Genomic DNA, 18,921 nt, shown 5'->3' with positions numbered 1-18,921 from the left:
ACGAGTAAAACGACTCTCTCTCTTTTCCAGCGAAAATGACACAAAACGGTTCAATTACGCGTTTATAACGACAAATTCGGCATATATGGGTCTTTGGCGCTTTTCCGCCGATGACATCACCGGCGGGGCCCGGGTACGGATGATGACGTGGGTACTGAGTTGGAGGCTAGCGTGGCGGGACATGGTGAAGGGACATGCGGGCGACAAGATGGCGTGGAAGGCGAGGTGGCGAGGTGGCGAGGCCCTTGGGTATGACGTAATGATGATGCAGGAGTGACGCGACAGGGGAGGCGGATTGCGGGAGGGTGGTTTCCGGGTTCCCCGCACCGCTATTGGGGAAAGGCGGTAATGGGGAGAGGGACTCCGAACAACCCCGGTGGCTGCCACGCGTCCAGCGTACGAGAGCAAAACCACCCGCTCCCCGGACGCTAAACCGCGGCAGGTCCAGGACTAAGATTGACGGCCCACCTTTGGATTGGGGGCAGCAGAAGATCGGCGGCTGGCGGGCGCCCCGACCTAGCGTGCAAGTTTGGGTGGGGACCCGCCAGATAATAAAATAATCATTTAAATGCTGTGGTTTTAGAACTTTGGGTTAGGATGGTTTTATGGGTTTTAAAGCGCATAAGGGTTAATGTGTCAGGGTCGAACAACATTTAAACATTAGGTTTGAGCGCGGGTGGGGGATTTTTCATAGGTTTTTTCAGAAAAAGGGTAGGTGAGGGTTTAGTGTAGGCTATTAATCTAACCAGGGGTTAGAGTAATTCCCAAGTAAGGGTTGACTATTGTCCCTGATGGACTAATGTCTCCCATATAAGTGCTAATTAGCTATAATGCTAAAGGGGGGAGGGTATTTATATATTTTCTGGGTTCTTTGCATAGAATGCTATAATAGTAGGGGGAGGGGTAGCACTTAGGGATTTATATAGTAAAATTAGAAATTAATATGAATTGGGGATGTGAGAGAGGGGTAAAGAGCTAAGTTTAATGAGTAAACTTAGTTTTAGAAGTAGATGAGAGTGGAGAATGATTTTACACAGGAAATGTGGCTTCCTTTCAGAGAGGGAAGTCACAACTTGACATGAAATTTACAAATGAGAAATGTAAGGAGGACTGTTCAGGCAGATCCTACAGTCCTCAAGGGGATGTTAGTAAGGAACTTTTGAAGGGGATGAGGGACGTTAGTGATGGTTTGGTAGTTTCCCAAATAGGCCATTGCTCTTGCCTTTCTCCTACTGGTGAGATCATATGTGATTTTTCTCATGTCATATGCTTAGATATTGTTTTCTGCAACCTTCAACTTCCTACCCTGCCTAATATGCCTAACATTCTTTCTTCTTTTGGATGGGTGCACTTAGCCTTGCAAACCCTGATAATTCTCTTTTCTCTTTGCTGTCCTCCTATCTAAGTGTACCCTTATGACTTCCAAGGGCCTAAATTAAGCAGTTGGGCTCCTTCCTTTCTCTATCCACCTAGTCATCTGTCAAGCTTGAACTGTTTGAGCAGGTACTTCCTTTCTAGTCTAAAACATGCAATTTAAAACATGGTATGGCCCAGCTTGAGCTGTTGGACCACCCATCAAATTAGCAGTGGAATTTTGGATTGGCCACTTTCGCGGTCTTTATTTGGGGTTCATTTCATTTATTTTTTCTTTTGACCAGTTGATTTTCTTGCCTTTTGATTATTCTTTTAAGGCATACCCTCTTTACATTTTTTAACTGTCTGTTTCTTTCACAAAAATGGAACCTTAGTACCACGAAAGATGAACATTTTTTGGCACTTCCACTGTCAATCATGAGAAATGAAAACCTATTGGTGTAGGAGGCTAATAGGCCCTTTCGGCAACAACCCACGTAGCGCAGGCTGTAGTCTCACCTGAAGCGACAGGGGGGATGCAAGAACCAAGTTTCTGCATCTAGAGAATAGTGTGATGTCTTTAGCGCCTTAGATCTGTCGTCGCGTAAATCGATAAAATCTTAGGGTACATTGCTGCAATTCTATTAAAATAACCTTCAAACCTTCACAAAGGTTTACGACCAGTCCTTGCAGACCTATAATAGTCTATTCTCCTACTTACTCTCATTAGAGAGTAGTTCTAAATGAGCATTTGTGCATAGTTACTTAAGTTATTAGTAAACATAAGAGAAATCACCAGAGTCTTCACGAAAGTATTTAAACATTCATTGTGTACATCATTAACACTTATTCAAGAGAATCGCGTAGCATTCAATCAATATTCCATAAAACATATCATTCATCAGAAACAGAACATTAACATGAATAAACATAAATACACAAGAATTCTTTGGAAATTGTCTTTATTGATCTTCAATTCAAGGTTACAGACTCAAGACTAGCTTCCGCACTCATCTGCAGGGGTTCACGCACTCAGCTATGGACTCTACCTAGGCCTCTACGCACTCATATGCAGAGCCTTTCTTCTTCTACCTTACCCGCTTCTCCTTTCTATCACTGTGTTTTCATTCTACTTGTTAATGCCTTAGACTCTCTAAGACACACCTATTTATAGCCTTTTTCATACAATGCCATGGTCCATGGACCATGGGTGAATCTCAAAACTGACTCAAATTTTACATTAACAAGGGGCTAAACCCCTTTGACTCTTATTCATCTATGTGCTCTGAATCCACAAATCACAGAGACTTTACATTATTTACAAAAATTGTACCAAAACTTGGGTTATCTTAACCCCAAAACTGACTCAGGGTACCCCATCCCAACAGGCCCCCTACACAAAGATTGTGAATCACCCTCATGTCACTTTTCTGGAGCTACGATCTTAGTGTGAAGATCCCCCAGCTCCACCTGGATCACTGCAACTTCACCAACACTCTGTGTTTCTGCCTGCTAAACATCCTCGACCAATTTCCCATGGTTGGTCCCTCTATGGCCAACCTCATTGTTTTTTGTTTCTACTTCAGTCCTTTAAGCTTATCTTGAATGGTATTCATGACTTGATAAACCTCCTCCAACCAAGGCTACAACCTGGAATTTAGCAAGGCCTCCTTCTTCTGTGCTTCATCTGCCTACGTTAGGAACTGTTTTCCTTCTCGTAACATGGCAATGTGCTGCACAGGTGCTAAAGAGCACGCAATTGCCCTGATTTCATCATATTTCAATTGCAGCTCCCTAACCTCTATGTTCATCATCTGCAATTTCAGATCCTCCTACAGATTGGTCACAAGCTCCATAGCCTTCTCAAACAATACCACACAGTCAATTCCATGTAGTTCTTTATTGTGACTGTATGCTTCTCTCAGACCTCAGGCGGAGTTGTGGGCTACAACTTTAACTGCAACTCCACGATATTCATGTTCAACTCGAACGTGACGCATCCAACTTCGGCTTTTTCCTCATGCACACTAGCGGCTAGTTTTCAGATTTTGGCTTCTGGCTGTGCATCCTATGTGTTATAGACATTTTTTTGCCTTACAACATTGAGCATGAAATGTCCATGAACTAAGGGATCCAAAGTCCCTAAACATGTTGTTCCTACCCCTAGAGGAACAAGGCCAACTAACCACAGCAATTCACAAAAGTTCTCCACCTGAAAACACTCAAAAACAAGCCAATTCTGGATCATGTCAACTGCTCCACTAAGCATCTGCGCTGAATGTCAACTGGTCCACTGTCTACCTATGTTGAATGTCAACTGCAACAAAGGCTGCCTGCGCTGAGCGTAACTGGACATGTGGCAGAGTCATTCCTCAAGGTGTCAATGCCCAGGAATCTTCCAAAATGACACTTGCATCAAGGAATTCGACTGGTGATGAGTAAGAGGTTCCAAATCTCCAAGTGGAAGCAAGAACCTCCAAGTGGACTCAAGAACTGAGAGAGGGAGAGGACACTAGTCAGATCTCAAGCTGACTCATCCTCTCTCCAATATCCCTATATATAGATCTCTCCTCTATGAGATCAGGGAGGCTGGAATTTGGTATTTGCAAAGAATTGTTGTTGGTTTGTGGCTGGAACATTGGGTGTGTAATGCTTTGAAGGGAGCTGAAGAAGGAATTCCATTCTGCTGGGAAGGAGATGCTGGATTGGAGCCCCATGGGTTGTATCTCTTCCTGAACCCTGTTACTTTCAATAAAGCTATCTTGATTCTTTCCTATATGCTAGTGTATTTTGTATGATTGCATTAGTATATTTGATTTACTTCTAATCCTGAATCATTTATGAATATGTATATTTGCCTTTGTATTGTGTTCTTCTCTTGTCGCAAGTAGCTGTTCTCTTGTCACAGGTAGCTGTTCTCTTGTGATCTCGTGGAATTCAAGTAGTTGTTCTCTTGATCAAGCGAGGAGGCAAGTAGCTATGGACACACAAAGAGAAGAGGATCTAGTTCGAGGGACAACCAGAAGACAACGGTAAGTCTGCCGATCTCCCCTCTTTCACATTTCATAAAGGAAGAAATCATAATAGGTGTATTCGTTTGTTGCTAAGGCGCTGTCACACCTTAGGTGGATAGGATCGTCCTGCATAGGCATTTTTCCCCACAACAAATTGGCAACTCCACTGGGGAAGAACTTGTTTATTCATTTCATTTGTGTTTCCGTCACTTGTTTACTTCATAGACTTGACAGCAACTATTGAACTGCATCTTTCCCGGATGCAAAGTAAAAGTTGCTGCTTTGATCCAGTTTGTTGGACTTGTCTATGATCTAAACTAGATCCACAAATGATTTGATGATCCTTGTGATATTCTTTAGTACCCTATCAAAGCATCCCTCTGTTTATACCTTGCTTGTGTTTCTGATTTGACCTGAAACAGTTGATATTTGAGCATTTTGTGACCCAGAAACCAAGGGAAATGAGAGTTTCTCTTTTCAGCGCAGGCACTATGAAGGCAGTCTGCATTTCAACGCAGGTCCCGAAGGGGCTACCTGCGCTGAATGTCAAACTGACAGTGTTAGACTTGCGCTGAACTAGTCTGGCCTTGTGCAGCTGGGGTTCTTTGTCCTCTGTTGCCCTGTTTTGATCTCTGTTTTTTGCAGCCTTTAACCAGCATAGGTGCCAGTCTGATAAACCTTTTTCTTTGCTTGAATTCCGCCTCATTTTTGTACAAAAAGATTGTAAATGTTTTTATGTGTTTGTGGCGTCATTTACAGTCTTCCTTTGCATAAGTAAAGTAGTCATCCTGTAGCCTTTGATTCAGATTTCATAGTGATCTTAGAAGAGAGTTCATTGGCTGTTTTGCAGATTGATTATAGATTTACTTTTGCTTATTGGTTTGAATTTGTCTCTTTCAAAGTGTCAAAACAAGTCTTTATTTCGAAAATCGCAAAGTGATTGTAATCTCTTCTACCCTTGTTGATTTCGAAGAGAGTGAGCTTGTTTGTATTGATCATTTTAAAAGCAAATTCAAAGTTGTGCAAAAAGCTTTCTTTGTAGGCATTTATACTAAGAAAGTGGAAAACAAGCACCTGCATTGTGCATTTTTCATTTGATAGTTTGCACGTTGGATTTAGGGAAAGTGCATTAGAGTGTGCTGATTGCTCTTTGAGAAGAGATAGTGTTATTCTTTTCCCTTAGTAGCTAGGATTTTCAAAGTTGAAAGATAATAAAGCTTGCTTATCATCTTAGACTGCATTTAGGAATTTGTATCATACATCTCGTGGTGAACCTTGAAAGGCAAACTTTAAAAAGATCAACCTAAAATAAACTGAATGAACCTAACAACGCTTTGTAACATAACGCACGACATAGAGGTCTAGGCTAGAGACGTGTTCCGGCGTCGTTAAACATAGTGACTGTCGATCTCGAAGAAGGTGGGTGATTCCTCCTGAGAGACGGTAGCGCTAATACGGATTGTGCTCCCACGTATCGTCGCGTATATATTGGGAGACCCCTATAGGCATATACCTTTTATCCTTAGGAAGTCGTGTCGGCTGCCCTAATGATCGCAATGCAGTGAACACTGCATTCACGAAGATCGACCACCCGTACCGTAACAAGTATTTTGTGGTTTTGCGAAAAGTTTGGCACACCCTCTGCCTAGATCTCCAGAGCAGTTTCTTTTGGCCTTTTTCAGACTCTATAACAGAAAAGGTCCATCCGAGCATTTGTCACTTCAGGCTCGTTAAAACATCGAAGGAGACTAGATTCATCTTTAGCTTTTTCTCGACTCTTTAAAACTAAAAAAGCAAGTTGTGTCTGAAGCGTCATTAACAATTTATTTTAAACAGAACAATCACCCTTTAATCCTGCATTGATCTTTAGGTTGAAAAGATGGAGCACACCAACCAAGGAGTTCCCTTGGGTGGAAATCCTAGTCCCTTCTCCTCTTGGGGAGATGTTGGTGTGCCCCACATGGCCACATTGTCGCTTCCAGGACTGACAATTGGCCTACCAGTTTGGCTCTTTTCAACCAATGTCATTCAGAATACCACCATTCCTGAACAATCGAGTCAACAGTTAGATCAGACAAGAGTTGCCTCCCAGCCTTCAACTTCATCTTCCTCCCCTCCTTCCTCTTCGCTTGACGGAACTGGTCGAATTAAAAACCAGGTTCCTAAGGAGAAGAAGGAGAAGAAGAAGAAAGAGAAGAAGAAGAAGGAGCCTAAGGTGACTGGGGGCAAGCAAGTGTCATCTAACAAAAATCCACACACCGCACTCGTAAGGCCTAAATCGCCATGCGTCATATGCAGGGGAGACCACTTTCATAGAGATTGTCCCTGTATCCCACGGATACTAAGAGACTGGTCCCCCCGTTTGCACAATTCGGTAGCATCGACCTCTGATAGCCATGTCGACTGCTCACCGTCAACTAGTGGGAGTGAAGCTCCAGGACAGAGCGGGAGAGCTAAATTTCCCTGCAGACTGTGTGAAGGCGATCACGCCATCCACCGTTGTCCCTTCTTAGACGAGGCAAAAAGAGTTCTGGAAGATCGCCCGATTTTACGAGCGCATCTCCCTCCTGGATATCAAAGACTCCTGCCAAGTCCCTCACTAGTTGAGAACCCGGCTGACCCGCCCAGGTGGTCAGCCGAAGCACCTGTCATTGAAGATGAACCGTCTGGATCCATGCCTGACGAAAGTCAAAAGGTTGATACGGCATTTGACCCGGTTTTGCCTTCAGAGGCTCCATCTTCGAATGACACCATTACAGAGGAGAATCAAGACGACACCGTCCAGATTCTCTTCATCAGCACTGACTCTGATGATCAAGGCGGAAATGCCACCATTCCTTTATCGCAGGAAGGAAGTTCATCGGAGTGATATCCGGTCGTATATTCGGTCCCACCACCAATCAACCTAGTTGTGTCCTTTGATTGGAACCAACTAGGCAGACCCCGGTTGCCAGCCAGTATACCATTCAGAATTATTTGTCAAATATACAGAATGGTAACGGCTGGCACTATCATTGATGAGGGGGCATCTGTGAGTATCCTTTCCTCTATTGCTTGGAAAGCGCTTGGTTTGCCAGCGCTTTTACCTGAGATGAGAAATCTATCAGGTTTTGATAAAGGAACCAGTCGACCTTTAGGGATCCTCCCCAATGTGCCTATAACATTGAAAGGGAAGACCGTTCAAATGAACGTGATGGTCGTTCAAGGACCCTTGGATTATAACCTACTCCTTGGACGAGACTATATATATTGCGTGGGAGCTGTAGTCTCCTCACTCTTTAGAGTAATGTGTTTTCCGCATGAAGGAAGAATGGTCAAGCTCGTAGACCAACTTTCGTTTCCCGGATCACACATCGCAAATAGTCATGTACCATACCTAAATGGTCTATTCATGCAAGAAGTGTCTCAACCCATGGTCTGTCCTCCTGATGAGCGCGAGTAATCCGGGAGGATATGACCGGAACCCAAGGGTCATGCATCCTGGCCTGCTTCGGCAGGGAAACTTTGGGTATAGAGTAGGTTTCCGCGGGAGAATATGACTAGTCCGTACCCTGTCCGTGGATGGAAGAGGGGTTGTTCTAGAATAAGATTCTTTTGTCAAAGTTACGTGTTTGGCACCAGTCATTCACCCTTGTCTATTTCAGTAGACATTGCCAAGGAAGTGTTTTGTTTGAAAGAGTAACGAGACAATCTTTGGGTAACCTGAAAGAGGTAAGCCTCTCTCGATTAAAATAAATGTTTTAGTGGAGGGTAAGTAGAGGTAACCTTGAAACTCTGTTTTATACCTGGGGGCATGCAAACCTTTTAGAGTGCAAGCAAAGAGCGGTTATTTATCTGTTTTTTGGGTTAGTCGTTTCCTAACTTGCATAAAGAAAGGAGAAGGAGCATAGCTTTGGTAAGGTGCAAGCTCTATAAAAAATGGGATCTTTCATGAGACACTCTTATCTTATGACTGGGTAATCGAGCAGTTTTAGCATAAAGTTCATGCTCATTAAAAAATAAACACAAGATCCGAGCAGTTTTAACGCGGTCTTCATGCTCGTTAAAAAATAAATAAAAGCAGTGAGCAGAGTTTCCTCCAGTGTTTAAGCTCATTTTTATCTAAAAAATGAACCTATCCCGGTAAATAACCACTGTGATCGTAAATTTATCAGCCATAAAAGCCTTGGTCATGTTTGCACCTGCCACCTCCACTTTTCATTTGGCCAATCGTTCACCTCCATATGATTGTTTACCCATTTTGAGGAACAGTTGCGAAGAGTGATTTCACTTAGCCATCCTTGTGACACTGCCGTGATTGGAAAATTCCAACCTGTACCTGGAATCAGTTGCTATCCCTGTTTATCACTCGTTCCTCAAAAGACGAGTCTTCTTTAAGCTCTTTTCAATTGACTCGTAAAATACGAAAAGATTGTCGAGTTTTGGCCTTCCAGCTCGTTAAAGGACAGGAAGAGCTATCCCTCCTCTAGATTTTAATCTTTTTGGACCTGAGGAATTATTGCACAAAAAGGTCGAGTGCTTGTTTTATTCGGCTCGTTAAAGTTATCGAAAACTCATCCCTTCTGTATTGTTTTATACTTTTTCGAACTTAAGGGATTAGATGACGAAAAAATAATTTTGGAGTTAACTTTATGTACCTTTTCAGACTCTCTAAAAATGAAAAGGACCGAGTTATCCTTGTCGTTAGACTCGTTAAAATGATAAATAGTGACAAACTTGTCTTTAGGCGAGAACGAGTTTCACTATCGCTAGGCTCATTAAAACATAGCGATGGGCTTGCCCGAAGGGCAGGTTATAGAACAAGCATATGTTATCCTCCTCAAGCTTGACAAAAATAAAGAGGTACTGGTCAGCAATGACTGGGGAAAAATTGGGAAAAATCAAGAAAACTTTGATGGTAGCAGGTCGCTCTTGAACATGACACTTTTCCTCCATACCACATTCGGGTTGGGTTGTTTCATTCACCGGTCACATCACCATGGTCTCGCCATACCATCCATATTTGGGGTAATGCTACCAATCCATTGCATCAGTGTCGCCATATGTTCAAGAGAAGTCGTTCAGAAAGAGTCAACCGGGTCCCATCCACTGCCATACATTATCCTTCATCCATTCATGACCGCCACCCTGAATCATATGTCACAGATCGTTTTCACCTCCATTAAAGTCATTAGCTCCATTCCGTGTCACTGATGTGGGATTCATTAAGGCCCTCCTTTGATGGATCGCTTCTTGTCGACATCAGCTCATTATCCAAGAAGTTGATCTAGGAACAACCCCTTCAGTACTTTGAAGCTTGTATGCCTCAATGGCAAGTTTCTCACTTCCGGCGACAGGTATACATCAATGACCTTCGACCAGAAGATTTTGCGTGGTGTTCGACGCCAAGTCCTTTATTCACACCACGTGAATTGTACTGCAGTACCTTGAGGGTCATTATCATTATCGGTGATTCCTCTCGCGCTTGTTAACGGTTCACATCATTGAGCGGTAATCAAGCGATGTCTTTCCATGTTCGACTTCAGCACAATTCTCACATGGATTGACTTGTACTTAGAGTGAAGATCGAACGCGTTTGAAGACCCCGGATCTAGTTTCATCCATCCGGGCTGCGATATATATTCAGGAAAGATAAAGACATTTGACACGTACATCATTGCAGCAGATGATCATCCTGTTAGTGTCAGTCTTTACAGCCTTCCTCCAGTGATCAAATGTGCTCTTACATAGTGATTTTGAAGTGTCAAGGTCAAATTTTGTCATTTCAGTGAGTCTTCAAGCAAAATTTGGTCACTAGGCATTAGGTCTAGGGTTTGCCTAAATGTCAGTCCATGTCACTATTCAGCTGAGTCTATCATCATTCATATGGTTGTCATTATCATATCAGTGTCTAATGAGTCATTTTACACCTGGTCCATGCTTCAGTTGCCACCCAGGCAAGGTCATTTCCCTCTCCTAGGGTTTTGAAGCCAATTTCTCTTGGATGGTCAAATCACCGGAAAAACTTGTTTCCTGATGTTCATACACCTTCCCCTATCCTTAAAGTACCTTATCAAACACTTCCCATCCCTTAGATCCACCAAATTCCTCATTTTTGCACAAACCCTAGTTTCTAGCTACAATCTGGCAATTTTCTAGGTTTGGCCTGTGTTTTGCCCTTTTCGACCCCTTCCCCTCACTCAATCACTGAGATTCCACTTTCCCCTATTTCCTAACATCCTTCCCCACTCCCAAAAATTTCCCCAAGAATTTAGAAGCCCCCTATCCCCTTCATCTCGCTCCATTTCGACAAAATTCTTTGCTTCACACATCGGGACAAGTCGCACTCAAATGATGTTCCAGAGCAATCAAAGATGAATTTTGCAAAACTGAGAGAGGTTTTTGTCCACAGCATGCCAAGGAAGAAACGCCTCTTTCACTTTTTACACAGGTGTCATGGTTTGAGAGAAATGTCAAAAATACCGGCGAGAACAAAGGTGCTCCAAGGACGGTTGGCCAAAGCACAAAAACGAAGGAAAACGCCCGATCCACTCCAAAATTTGGCCAAAGCCTCTTTGAATCAGCATGGTACTTGATTGGGGACTCCCAGCCCAAATTTCAAGAAATTTGGAGAAAAGTTTGTCATTGTGAATTTTTTGTGCAATTTACAGGTTTTTCCCCAAGAACTGGTCTCACCCCGGTTGAGACCAGTTTGAAGGGCTGCTCGGAATTTTGAAACTTGGCATTTTTGGAAAGGGAATTCAAAAAGAAAAATTACCAATACTTGGGAGAAGCCTGATTTTGTGTTTTGAGCCTCCAAAAGCTCAAAATACAACTAAAAAATGACTTTCTGCCCACTTTTTGAGTTGCAGAAAGTGACCTTGGGAGAAATGGTTTTTGAGGGGTCAAAGCAACACCAAATTCAGAAATTCCACTTGGGATGGAAAGTAGACAGGCCAAGATTTCCAATGAGCCATCTTGCACCTGATTTGGACCAGTGGAACCCACTCAAAAACAGCTGTAAAGGGGCGCGACTAGAACTTCCCGGGGCGCGACCAGAACTTCCAAATTTGCCAGAATTGCCATTTTCGGTCAAAAAACACTGTTTTGACTATGGTTGACCATTTTTACTTGTAGATGATGGATAAATGTAATATTTTCATGGCACTTTGGTAGTTTTTATCTTTCTTTACCCTTCTAGAAGCTTCCATGATGTAAAAAGTGAAAAATTAATGCATGGATGAGTTAGCTAAGTAATAGAGGCAAGTTGTTGGGCTGCCTATTTTCTAGTTCTTAGTTTAGAATTAGTTCAAACTGCTCCTAGGAAGCTGAGCTCGACCCCTAGAGGTGAGGAAAGGAGTTAGATGGTCTAGATGGTCTATATTATGCTCTCTCCTTCTCATTTTCATGGTTGGACTCTTGTGTAAGGAAGCTTTATTGTATATTGTGCATCTATTTCTGCAATTGAAGGCAAGGAAAGCCAGGGTTTTACAGACATCTTTGAGGATTCTTGTGGATCTGATTGTTGATGGTGTGTTATCTACATGTTCTTGTAAGTTTTTTTATGTGTTTCACATCTCTCTTATGCTTCTAAATTGGACAGATGAAGTGGTAAAGTTTGAATTCATGTTTTGACATGCTCAGCTTTTTAGTTTGTTCAATTTTAATGTTTTCTACTGTCTAGAGAGGATTCGAATTGTGTGTTTGCCCTCTTTAGCTTCTCCTCTATCATCTCTGATCATCCATCTCAGATTAAGGCATCAACACTCATTCCTACCTTGCCCCTTAGATCCCCCTGTGAAAACTGTGCTCAATCCCCGCACTTTGAATTGCACTTCCACCAATTGCCACCAAAAACCCCAAAAAATCATTAAATCACCCCCTTATCAATTTACTAGCCTAAAATCTTTATTATTAATTGGTCAGCCTAATCATATTGAAAGATCTATCGAATCTGACCCGAGAGAGAGCCTTCTCATACCTCGTAGGGCTAGCTACGAGGTGAAATGGTTTGATGTAGCCTTGAGAGTTTGTCTATCTCAGCCTAGGTGAATTCCAAGCGCTAACACATCCTACTCAAAGGATGATAATTTCGCCAAAATTATCAGTCTACCATCAGACGATCGTCTGTTCTATGTACGAAAATGAATTTATAAAGCTGAGCATGGGAGTGCCCACCTCAGCTAGATCATGAAAGCAGTATGAATCATAATGTATTGTATTGTATTTTATTACAGGTCTCCTCCCAGCAGATGGATGAACTTCGGACCCTCCTGGATAAAGCATTTCACCCGATAAACAGCCTCATACTTTAGGGGGAAACTGTTATAGACATTTTTGTGCCTTACAGCATTGAGCATGAAATGTCCATGAACTAAGGGATCCAAAGTCCCTAAACATGTTGTTCCTACCCCTAGAGGAACAAGGCCAACTAAACACAGCAATTCACAAAAGTTCTCCACCTGAAAACACTAAAAAACAAGCCAATTCTGGATCATGTCAACTGCTCCACTGATCATCTGCGCTGAATGTCAACTGCTCCACTATCTACCTGCGTTGAATGTCAACTGCAACAAAGGCTACCTGCACTGAGCGTAACTGGACATGAGGCAGAGTCATTCCTCAAGGTGTCAATGCCCAGGAAGCTTCCAAAATGACACTTGCATCAAGGAATTCGACTGGTGATGAGTAAGAGGTTCCAAATATCCAAGTGGAAGCAAGAACCTCCAAGTGGACTCAAGAACTGAGAGAGGGAGAGGACACTAGTCAGATCTCAAGCTGACTCATCCTCTCTCCAATATCCCTATATATAGATCTCTCCTCTATGAGATCAGGGAGGCTGGAATTTGGTATTTGCAAAGAATTGTTGTTGGTTTGTGGCTGGAACATTGGGTGTGTAATGCTTTGAAGGGAGCTGAAGAAGGAATTCCATTCTGCTAGGAAGGAGATGCTGGATTAGAGCCCCATGGGTTGTATCTCTTCCTGAACCCTGTTACTTTCAATAAAGCTATCTTGATTCTTTCCTATATGCTGGTGTATTTTGTATGATTGCATTAGTATATTTGATTTACTTCTAATCCTGAATCATTTATGAATATGTATATTTGCCTTTGTATTGTGTTCTTCTCTTGTCGCAAGTAGCTGTTCTCTTGTCACAGGTAGCTGTTCTCTTGTGATCTCGTGGAATTCAAGTAGTTGTTCTCTTGATCAAGTGAGGAGGCAAGTAGCTGTGGACACACAAAGAGAAGAGGATCTAGTTCGAGGGACAACCGGAAGACAACGGTAAGTCTGCCGATCTCCCCTCTTTCACATTTCATAAAGGAAGAAATCATAATAGCTGTATTCGTTTGTTGCTAAGGCGCTGTCACACCTTAGGTGGATAGGATCGTCCTGCATAGGCATTTTTCCCCACAACACTATGGGATGTGAAGCTCAAGCACTGTCATGCATGCCTCTGCTACTGCTAACTCTAGAATTGAACTATGTGTCTGAAGTTCCTCCTTTTCCTTCAAAGTCTGTGTCTTTTCAGTGAACATTTGCTCATTGTTAACTTTGTACTCACTTATGAGGTTGAAGGCGCGCTACTCCCTATTTCTCAATTCATTTACCACCCATGTATGTAGCATGTGGAGGGAATCGTCTGAGAGCGCCACTATATTTGGTCCTATGTTCTTGATTTTACTAAGTATGATATGATCTTCGGTGGACTCTGTGTGAATAGACCCATCTAGCAATGGTATAGCTCTGAGGTCGATGGTCCTTACTAGCTCTATTGCTTTGTTTGTCCTGGGTGTTAGGCTCTCATGCTCCATGCTCGCTTGTCCAATGCCCACCTATAGTTTTCTTGTTGGGATATGCAACTCACATAGATCCTTCTGGATGCTACCTAGTGTTTGCATGTATTGTTGTTCAAACTGTTGCAGCACATCGACCATTGTATCCCTGATTTTATCACCGATCTCATCAAGATCTCCTTCTATTAACACCATGGGTTCAACCTGTGATTTATTAGATTTATGATTTTTCCACGTTCCACCTTGTGGCTCCTTGTCACATCATTTCAAAATAAATGGGGTGCTCTACCCCTCATCGCCTCCATCACCTTATCCTGAAATTTCTTCTTCCTCAGTCTCCAGCAAAGGTGAGTTGTCACCTTCTTGTGACTCATGTTTTTCTTATTCTTCCTACTGCTTTGCAGCACATTCTTGCTCCACACGAGCCTTTTTTTTAGCTTCCTTCTTTTTTTGTTCTTCCAGGGTACGCACAACCTTCTTAGCAACTTCCTTTCATTTTTGCATCGAAGAACTTTACACACCTATCCTTGGTTCAACAGCTAAGTCTCACGGGGTGTGCCACTCTACAAGCCATTTGGATATAACCTCTTGGACGTCCGTTTCTGACACTAAATAGGGAAATTGGTGCCATTTCTACTCTGAAGCCTTTCGTGCTTGGATATATACTCTATGGAAGTCAACCTTAAATACCACGTACGCTGACAGTTGTGTGAACAAGGTTGGGGACAACCTCAGACACTAATGAATGGCCATGTAGAGATCGACTACCATAAGAACCCAAAAAAGTTGTGTTTATGCAATCCGCACAGCATCCTTTGTAGACCATAAGGCAGCAAATTACACTGCCTCCAGCCAACTTTCCTCAAGAATAGGAAATTGGCTATCCTTCGGAACTTTCCATGCAATGAGCACAATTGACAGCAATAACAAAGCATAGTGGAATGGCTTCGTTTCATCCTAGGCCTCTCGGAAGTTCGCTAGGAACTCCTAATAGAGATATCTTTCCCAATTAAACTGTATGTCTTTCGTGCATTGTGTAGCCAAGGAAACTACTGGCATCGAAACTTCATCTGCATGGAATTTTTACATCACCTTTGCTGCTAAAATCTGGACAGCCAATTAAATTCTTGGGTCAATTATGGAAACAATGGAATAACCTCCTGACTTCTTGAGGAGGAAATAATCCCTCTTCATTCTTTTTGCAAGGTATTTTTCCCTAGTCTTTCCACCAAACTCCTTAGCTAGGTTTGTGCCTTTATAAGTCAAGTGCATGATTCTATGAATGAGCATGTCCGTAATGGGGATAGGCCCTCCTAGCCATATACATCCATCATGTGCCAGGGTGAGGAGTTGACACATACATATTGTATTAAGGGGGGTGTGGTGATAATGTGGCACCTAGAGCAAGTTGAGCAACCCTGAATGATTGACACCATGGACCCATTCCTCCATTTCGAATGTTGGAACACCTGTTTTTGCATAGTAGACCCTTCACATATACTTGTCCATCACCAAGTGTGGAAACTTAGCGTGATCTGCAAGGTCCCAATCCCCCATTTTCAACAATGGGATCCACACGAGCCGAGGACCTTCGAAAGTGACCTGCTTAGGCAGCAAGGGCGTGAATATGGTGAACTTCTTAGAATCTAGGTCCTTCATGGCCTTTTCTTTTCTCTTCCATGGAGGGATATACTGAGGTAGACTTGTCATGGATTGTGCTCCTTCAGCATCAACATCCTCTATTCCCTGGGCTTCTTCTACCTCCAGGTCCACTACTTTCTCTAACTGCTTATATTTCTTCTACTTCTATGTTTTGGTACGCTTCCTAGGTGATGCGCACACCAGCACCGACTTCTTCTTCTTGTCCTATGTGGATTTCTTTGATTTGGCTAGTTGGGTTTCTCTAGTAGGAGTAGGCTTCGACCTTGTTACAGATCCATTTGGGCACATCAATCCCATCATCCAGATTAGTTTTTTTAGGGCTCATAAAACCTAATTTCAGTTGCTACATGCCCTAAACAAATCACCCCTTTGGATGCCTCCTTCCCAGACAGTTTCATGACTTGAAGACATCTTGAAATGGCCTCTGGAGGGACCAACGTAGGTAGGCCCATGTAAGGGTACACTGTAGAGCAGTTAAGTCCATGCCAGGGAGCTTTCCAGAGCACTTAGGCTTCCTTTCACCTACGTTGGGTGGGTTTGAGCGAAATTCACATAAGGTTTGGGGAATATTCTTATATTTTGGAGTCATCTAGAAGGTTCCCTCACTTATCAACTCCTATGATCTCTAAAATGGATGAGGAATGAGTTAAGATGCATCCTATCCTCTCATCCCTTCCTCCATGGAACTGTATGGAAGGCCATTCAATGCCACCATTTATGACAAAACCTCCTTCATCTTCCTACAAATTGACCACTCATCTAAGTGATCAGGGGTTGGATTATGTTGAATTGTAAGGAGATAATGTTGCTATGAGATTTGGCTTTGAAGCAAGTATTGTAATGCTACAAGTTTGTCATGATTTTAATGTGATGTGGATGGGATCCAAGCTGGAGGAATGGCTTTGAATCATACACCAATGGTTGTAATTATTTCTTCTATTCAATAAAGTGTTTGAACCTTTCTCCCATATGTTTGTATTGTTTTATAATGCTTATATGTCTGAAATGTATATGATTCCATTCACTTATATTCAATAGATCTTTTTCTTTGATCGATTCTTTGTTTTTTGTTGTGTTTACAAGTACTTCTCTAGCGTATTATGTACAGGAAGGAGTGAAAAGATTGATACAAAGGAGATGAGAGGAAAGTGGAACTACAAGTAGGTCTTATCATCTTCTAATCTTATCTATTGCTTATAGGAAAGGACTAAAACACTTTAACCTGTTGTTCTTGATATGGCTACTTATCTAGGGAATTAGTATTTATTCGTAGATACCAAATTCTCCAAAACAAATTGGTGACCATACTGGGGAAGATCCTCTTTCCTAGTAGCTTATCCACCTCCTAGGACATCCTTGCAGACCTTACCTGTGTTCATATATTGTAATTTAACGCTTTTTCATTGAAAATGTGGTCAAAACTTTCTCAAATTTCCTTTAGAAATGGCTCACTGTCACTAGCGTAGGCTTGTGAGGCACACATTGTGCTACAGAACACCCCTGGCTTAGGGACAATGCTCTAAAGCACACTATCTCCCATTCAGGGTTGTGTTGATCCTCCTAGGGTCCTTTTCCCACCATTGGAATGTGTTTTGCCAACTTTTCTATGTTTGTTTGTTTCTTGATTGATTAATGAATGTTATGTCTCAGAGAACAAGTTGTATCTCCTTGTCTAGCCCTACATTGATTTGATTGATTAATGTTTCTTTAATGTTTTCTTTGTCATTATCCATCAATAGTTAAAGTTAGAATATAGTTGATTAATATTTGTTCGAAAGAAAGTGTTGTAAAGTCTTCTTTTCCTTCGAAACAGAACTGTCATAAAAGTCTTCGTTTTTATGAAAGATTGATTGATTGTATTCGCATATTTCATTTTTTTCATATTCACATTAAGGAAATCAACAAGAAATACATGCATGTTGCATTAAAAAAATTTGTGTGTGCTCATAGGAATAATGTAGGGAAATTGCATTATATTGTGTTCTTTTCTCTTTGATAGAAAGAAATATGATTGCTCTATCCCAAAGTAGCTAGGATTTTCATTGTTAAATTGAATGGAAAAAATGCTTATCATGATAGTTGAATTCCTAGGAATTTCATAATACATCATGTGGTGAACTTGAAAGAAAAATTCCTAAGCAAGATCAACTTAAAATTAACATAAATTTACCTAATGGAGCATTGTCATTAATGAAAACATTTAGTGGTTCTAGGTTAGAGACGTGTTCCAGTGTCGTAAAACAAAGCAGCTATTGTTAGCTTGCCTGCAATACATCCCAAGTGTGATACCTGATTCCACATACGTGAGTATATCGTAGCTCGTCCACGTACCTTTGGGTATATATGGTGGTGTTACAGTATGTAAAGTATATGGGAATGCTCTCACCATGTGGTTTTGCATTAGACAACACTTATACAAACTAGGGCTCCACGTACCTTCCAGTATATATGGGAGGACAACACTAGGTTGATATCCATGGTTAGGTAACCAAGTCAACCACCTTGTACACTATGATACACCGAACAAGTCATTGGGGAGACTTCCTGTCAGTACTTCTTAGTTCACCAGGAGGTATTCTGCAGTTCATAGTTTCTTAGTAAACCTTTTTCCTAGCTTACACCTTTTTGCTATTTCTTTTTTGATAATAAAATTAATCAGAAATCATGGAGGAACATCAACCCTTACCCTATCGTCTGTGGAGAACACCGAGTAAACCACCTTTGCTGCCTGAAGCTACACATATTCGGTCAAAGAAGTCTCGCTTAACTGAGTCAAGTACATCAAGAACTCTTAGTTCTTCATCTAAATTTCTTGAAACATCTATTTCGGTAAGTATTGAGACTCTTGTTACTCCAACCATTTATGGTACATCAATTTCTGAAGAAGAAGTTTCACAATTATCTGAGGACATTAGCATTGATCCTAGTGAAACAGTAACTGAATTTGTTCAACAACAATTTGATCCTCAACTTGAAGTTAATCAGCAAGAAATTACTTCTGAACTTGAATCAGTTCAACCAGAATTTAATCTAGAACCTATCACAGTTCAAACAAAAGTTACACATGAACTTGAAGTTGTTTAGGAACCTCTTTCTGAAACTGCATGCTCTATGAAAAA

This window comes from Pinus tabuliformis, chromosome X, assembly GCF_031772625.1.
Source record: "Pinus tabuliformis cultivar Carrire ecotype Pingquan chromosome X, CPIR1, whole genome shotgun sequence".
NCBI classification, from domain to species: Eukaryota; Viridiplantae; Streptophyta; class Pinopsida; order Pinales; family Pinaceae; genus Pinus; species Pinus tabuliformis.
The sequence above is the reverse complement of the archived record's forward strand: the minus strand, read 5'-3'. Positions refer to the sequence as shown.